This window comes from Salvelinus sp. IW2-2015, unplaced genomic scaffold (genome assembly GCF_002910315.2).
Source record: "Salvelinus sp. IW2-2015 unplaced genomic scaffold, ASM291031v2 Un_scaffold5227, whole genome shotgun sequence".
Taxonomy (NCBI): domain Eukaryota; kingdom Metazoa; phylum Chordata; class Actinopteri; order Salmoniformes; family Salmonidae; genus Salvelinus; species Salvelinus sp. IW2-2015.
Window position 1 is genome coordinate 40416 of NW_019946492.1, and position 6920 is coordinate 47335.

General features: G+C 43.5%; 1 pseudogene; it reads left to right on the top strand.

Annotated features, from left to right (window-relative positions):
* LOC139026594 (zinc finger protein 180-like) overlaps positions 1-6418 on the top strand; it is a 32096-nt pseudogene extending 25678 nt beyond the window's left edge.
* The last annotated feature ends 502 nt before the right edge of the window (positions 6419-6920 follow it).

Below are 6920 nucleotides of genomic sequence, written 5' to 3' on the forward strand. Positions count from 1 at the left end.
TTAATTGCGACTGTAGCGAAATGCTTGCAGTAGATGGTATAGGAATACTGTATTATACATACGGAGGTAATGGTAGCGTATGTGAACATTATTAAAGTTGCGTTATTTTAAAGTGACTAAGAGATACCTTTATTCAAGTCCATTTATTAAAGTTGGCCAGAAAGATTTGAGTCTGTATGTTGGCAGAGCCTTCTTTCAACTGTTAGTGATGGCTGTTGAACAGCTCTGGATGGCCTGAGATATAAGCTGTTTTTTCAGTCTCGTCGGTTCCCTCTTTGATGCACCTGTTACTGACCTCGCCTTCTGGATGATAGCGGTGTGAACAGGCAGTGGCTCGGGTGGTTGTTGTCTTGTTTTTGTTTGTGACATCGAGTGGTGTAGGTGTCCTGGAGGGCAGGTAGTTTGCCCCGGTGATGCCTTGTGCAGACCGGACCACCCCTCTGGAGGGTCTTGCGGTGAGGGCGCGTGCAGTTTGCCATACCAGGCGGTTATACAGCCGACAGGATGCATCTCAATTGTTGCGTCTATAAAAAGTTTGTGAAAGTGGGTTCCCGGTGACAAGACAAAATTGTACTCCAGGCCATCCCTCGATTGTCACGTGTAGAGGCGCTGTATGCGTCCTTCTCACTCTACACATGGCTGTGTGGCGTGGACCATTGTCAGTTTGTACTGTTTAGTGTGTACGCCGAGGAACTAAAAACTCCACCTTTCGTCCCACTCTGTCCCGTCATGTGGATAGGGGGGAGCTCCCTACTTGCAAGTATCCGTGAAAAGTCCACAATCAATCTACCTTTTTCGTTATTAGATTGATGATTGAGTGAGAAAAGTTAGTGGTTGCCTGACAACCAGCCCTCCGAAGTGCCCTGCAAACCTGGCCTGCCGGGCTGCGGGTCGTACTTGTCGTTGTTAGGTATAATCAAGCCGCACCACTCGTCAGTGTCGTCCTGCAAACTTGCATGACTTGACGTTGGACGGCGTGCATGGCCACACAGTCATGATGTGAACAAGGGAGTACAGGAGGAGGGACTCCAGAAACGCACCCTTGTGGGGCCCCAGTGTTGAGGATCAGCCGGTGGAGATATTGTTTCCTACCTTCGCCACCTGGGGGCAGCGGTCAAAAGTCCAGGACCCAGTTGACAGGTGGGGTCGAGGACCAAGGTGCTCGAGCTAACTTCTCTAGGGTAGGGGCAGCATTGGATTTTGGATGAAAAGCGTGCCAAATTAAACTGCGTGCGACTCGGCCCAGAAAATATGCTATGCAATAACTGGTTCAATAATTACACATAATTCTTAATTGTAGCAAGTTTAGTAACAGTCACATGTTTCAACTATCAGTCAGCTGATCCAGGAAATCATTTTTTCTGAATGGCCAGTCACATGACAAACATCACGACATGCAAACAACCAAAGTGCTTCTTCATTCTTTTACTCTGGTTAAAGACAGTTATGTGTGCTCCACGTTGATCCAACATCCCTAACAAATTGATGTTTATATTGCTGTTATTGTCTGGCTTGCATTTACAGTAGGGGTCACGTTAGTCTGTTTGGACACGGAGATACCTTTGCTCATTAATGTGTAGAGAACTGTTCCTTGATGGATGTGCTATTGTACTAACACACAGAGCTATTTTCCCGTTATTCAGACATTTAGAATGGACATCACATTACAAGGATAGCTAGTGGGATTATTCACCAAAAATTATCTGTGATCAGGTTATGAAATAATGTCATGAAAATACATTTTAGGTTTCCATTTTCACCTGTTAAATATAAATTATTTATAGTCATAGGTCTGATGTTGTTGTTAGTGTGAAGTTATGGGTCCTACATATGTCTATGTTATTGTAGGTGAAGTATTGGGTCCTACAGTAGTCTAAGGTTGTGTTAGGTGAAGTTATGGGTCCTACCAGTAGTCTATGTTATTGTTTAGGTGAAGTGAGGGTCCTACAAGTAGGGTCTTATGTTGTTGTTAGGTGAAGTTATGGGTTTCCTCTACAGTAGGTCTATGTTGTTGTTTAGGGTGAAGTTATGGGTCCTACAGTAGGGTCTATGTTGTTTTTTGGCTGAAGTTATGGGTCCTACCAGTAGTCTATGTTATTGTTAGGTGAAGTTATTGTTTTATTGTTAGGGTGAATTATGAGTCCTACAGTAGGTCTATGTTAGTTTGTTAATGGGTTCCTTACAGTTATGTCATGTGGTTGTTAGGTTGAAGTTATGGTTCCTCCAGTAGGTGTATGCTGTTAGGTGAAGTTATGGGGTCCTACAGTAGGCCTATGTTATTGTTCTTGTATTCACACCAATTAATACTTTCAATTACTTTGTGAATTCACCTTTTTAAATTACATAACCGACGTCAAGGATCGGTAAGGATAGTCAGTTTTACGGAGGCCATGTTTGGCAGCGTGAAGGAGGCTAAGGAAATAGGAAGCGATTCTAGATTTAACTTTGATTGGAGATGCTTAATGTTGAGTTCTGGAAGGAGGAGTTTTCAGTCTAACCAGACACCTAGGTATTATATTTGTCCACATATTTCTAAGTCAGATCAGTCCAGAGTAGTATGCTTGTCGGGCGGGCGGATGCGGGCAGCGATCGGTTGAAGAGCATTAATTAGTTTTACTGGCATATAAGAGCAGTTGGAGGCCACGGAAGGAGTGTTGTTATGGCGTTAAGCTCGTATGGAGGTTTTAACACAGTGTCCAAAGAAGGGCCAGATGTATACAGAATTGTGTCGGCTGCGTGAGAGGTGGGATCAGAGAAAACACCCACAGCAAGAGTTACATCATTGAATATACAGAGGTCCAGCCTGAGAATTGGAACCTGTGGCACCCCATAGAGGGACTGCCAGAGGTCCGGACAAACAGGACCCTTCCGATTTGACACACTGAACTCATCAGAGAAGTAGTTGGTGAACAGGGCGGAGGCAGTCATTTGAGAAACCAAGCTGTTGAGTCTGCCGATAAGAATACGGTGATTGGACAGAGTCGAAAGACTTGGCCATTGTGATTGAAGACGGACTGCCACCTACTGTCTTTATCGATGGCGGTTTTTTGATTATCGTTAGACGTTTGAGGTGGCTGAGGTGCACCCGTGACCAGCTCGGAAACCAGCTTGCATAGCGAGAAGGTACGTTGGGATTCGAAATGGTCGGTGATCTTGTTCACTTGGTTTTCAAAAGACTTTAGAAAGCAGGGCAGGATGGATATAGGTCTTACAAACAGTTTGGGTTCTAGCATATGTCACCCTTTGAAAGAGGTGGGATAACCGTTGCAGCTCCCGATTCTTTAGAATCTCAAGACGATACGAAAGAGAGGTTGAACAGGACCAGTAATAGGGGTTGCAACAAGGGCAGATCATTTAGGAAAGAGAGGGTCAAGATTGTTCGTATCCCAGCTGATTTTTAGGCATCCAGATTTTTGCAGCTTCTTCAGAACATCAGCTGTCTGGATTTGGGTGAAGGAGAAGCGGGGGGAGCTTGGCAAGTTGCTCGAGGGGTGCGGAGGCTGTTAGCCGAGGGTTGGGTAGCCAGGTGGAAAGCATGGCCAGCTCGTTAGAAAAATGCTTTATTGAATTGCTCTATTGTTCGTGGATTTATCAGTGGTGACAGTGTTTCCTAGCCTCAGTGCCAGTGGCAGCTGGGAGGAGATAACTCTTAGTTTTCCATGACTTTACAGTTGTCCCAAAACTTTTTGGAATTAGTGCTGCAGGATGCATATTTCTGGTTAGGAAAGCAAAGGCCTAGCATTTTTCAAACTGGAACCGTGTGTATTGGTTTCTACTTCATATCGCGGGGATATTCGATGCTAGTGCAGTACACCACAGGGTGTTTTGTGTGCTGGTCAAGGGCAGTCCAGTCTGGAACGTGAACAAGGGCAGACGTCAATTGTTGGAACAACATCATGGCTACGCTGTTGCATCACCTTTTACGTATATTTCGCTGTGTGGGCCTTAACCATCTGTCTGACTTGTTGTTCACTACAGGAGAGAGAAGTGACTATCGTGGATCCCTGGGGAGCCTCAACAACCTCATGATGCTGAAAGGCAGAGAAGAGTCTCTCCAACAGAACACCTCAAAAACCCACCAGTGGAACCCACAGAGAAGAGACTCACTGCTGCTCTGACTGTGAAGAGATTCAACTCATCAAACTTAAAATCACAGAGACACACACAGGAGAAACCTGTATAGCTGTTGGTCAATGTGTGGAAAAGTTTTCGTCAAGCCATCTGATTCACACCAGAGAACACACACAGGAGAGAAGCCTTTACAGCGTGTGATCAATGTGGGAAGAGTTTTCTACATTCTGACAGCTGACTTCACAACCAGAGAACACACCAGGAGAGAGACCTTATAGCTGTGGTCAATGTGGGAAGAGTTTTGTCAGATCTGCGCCTTTAAACATACACCAGAGAAACACACACAGGAGAGAAATATTTTAGCAGTGGTGACCAATGTGGGAAGAGTTTTACTAAAGATTAGCTCAGTCTGCAACGACTTACACCAGAGAATACACACACGGAGAGAAACCTTACGCGTGCTGGTCAATGGTGGGAAGATTTTTACTCAGCAAGCCAGCCTGGATACAACCAGAGAACAACACACAGGAGAGAAACCTTTATAGCTGTGTGTATGTGGGAAGAGTTTTTAGTGCATCTTAGATTGTGACATATACACCAGAGAGAACCACCAGGAGAGAGAAACCTTATAGCTGTGGATCAATGTGGGGAAGAGTTTTCGTACATCTTAGCCATTCTAGATACTCACACAGAGAACACTACAGGGAGAACACGCTTTTAGTTGTGGTCATGGGGAAGAGTTTTCACTACATTCTAAGCATCTGACATCACTGGCAGAACACAACAGGAGTAGAAACTTATAGCTGGTGATTCATGTGGGAAAGAGTTTGGTCGCATTAGGCATCTTGATATTCCACCAGAGAACAACACGGGAGAACCATTTTAGCGTGTGGACCATGTGGGCAAGAGTTTGTATACATATAGCCAATCTGATTACACCAGAGAACACACACAGGAGAGAACCTTATAGGTTGATCTATGTGGGGTTTCGCGCTCGATCATGGCCATTGATATGTCCACCAAGAGAACACACACAGGCAGATTATCCCTTATTAGCTGTTATCTATGTGGCGAAGAGTTTTACTACTCTAGCATCTGACAGTGCACTGGAGAATACACACAGGAGAGAAACCGTTAGCTGTGGTCTTATGTGGGAAGAGTTTTACTACATCGAAGCCATCTGAAGATACACCAGAGAACACACACAGGGAAGAAAACTTACAGCTGTGATCAATGTGGGAAAGGTTTTGGTCAATCTGGGAGAGCTGAAAGTGCACCAGAGAATACACACGGGAGAGACACTTTACAGCTGTGGTCAATGTGGGAAAGAGTGTGTGCATCTATTCACTCTGACTCTACACCAGAGAATACACACAGGAGAGAAACCTTATAGCTGTGGTCAATGTGGGAAGAGTTTTATTCGATCTGGAGAGCTGACTCAACACCAGAGAACACACACAGGAGAGAAACCTTATAGCTGTGGTCAATGTGGGAAGAGTTTTGGTCACTCTGGAGAGCTGACAGTGCACCAGAGAATACACACAGGAGAGAAACCTTATAGCTGTGGTCAATGTGGGAAGAGTTTTCTTCGATCTGGCCAGCTGACGTCACACCAGAGAACACACACAGGAGAGAAACCTTATATCTGTGGTCAATGTGGGAAGAGTTTTGGTGCATCTAGCACTCTGACTCTACACCAGAGAACACACACAGGAGAGAAACCTTATAGCTGTGGTCAATGTGGGAAGAGTTTTTGTGGATCTGGCAAGCTGACTCGACACCAGAGAACACACACAGGAGAGAAACCTTATAGCTGTGATCAGTGTGACAAGAGATACTCTGATAAAATATCTATGATCAAACATCAGAAAATACATACATGAAGGAGTTGTTTCATGATATCGATGAATTAATGTAAAAAAATTTAACATTGTAGTAGGAGTATTTTAATGATGTCACAATGTAGAATGTTTTAACATTGTAGTAGCAGTATTCTAATGATGTCACAATGTAGAACCTTGAACGTTTGCTCTGAATTGAAAGAGATTTAACAAAATGTGACTAACAAAAATAGAGCGTGTTACACTTACCACTTTGGTGACCCACTTGAATCAAAATGCAACACTTCAAAATGTAGCGATCTGTTTTCTACAAATTGTCCTCTAACCAGTGAGGTAAAATATATCTCCCATATCCATGTGTTTTTTTAGTTTCAACAGCAAGTACAACCTGATTTCCCCCCTATTTGATATCAGTGATTTATTGCTACTTGTCAAAATAACAGCGTTTCTGGTGCTTGTGCAGTTTATAAGGTGCATGTTTAAGTAATATGATTATTGTGGCAGATGTTTGTGTATATAGTACATTTAGTACATTTAGGTTTTCAATTTATCACAAACTGTTTCTGCATTTGGACTATTGATTTGGACACGTTTAAACTGTGACATTGGGGATATCCCACCTAGCAAAATGTCGTTGAAAATAAGTTTATGCCCGACGTACAATATAAGTTTGGTTTTAGTTGAAAGTTGAAAAGAAAACTATTTAATTTCAACGTACTTGCAGCTTATACACATGGACGCAGTATAATAAATCGGTCTATAATCAATTTTATTAAAAATCCTAATAAGTTGAGTCATAAATATAAAATATATTTGTTGTCCTAAGGGGAAGGTGTTACAGACTTTGGCCTTTTCATTATGTTGAGGTTGGACTTTAGCACGTATAGCGCCGTACCACGTATAGCTCGTTAGACGCTAGGGACGCACTGATTGTTTCGTCACCCTCGTTAGTCAGTAGTGTTACACCTGTGCTGGCTTGTCCATCTCGCTTCAAAGGTGGGAAGGCTT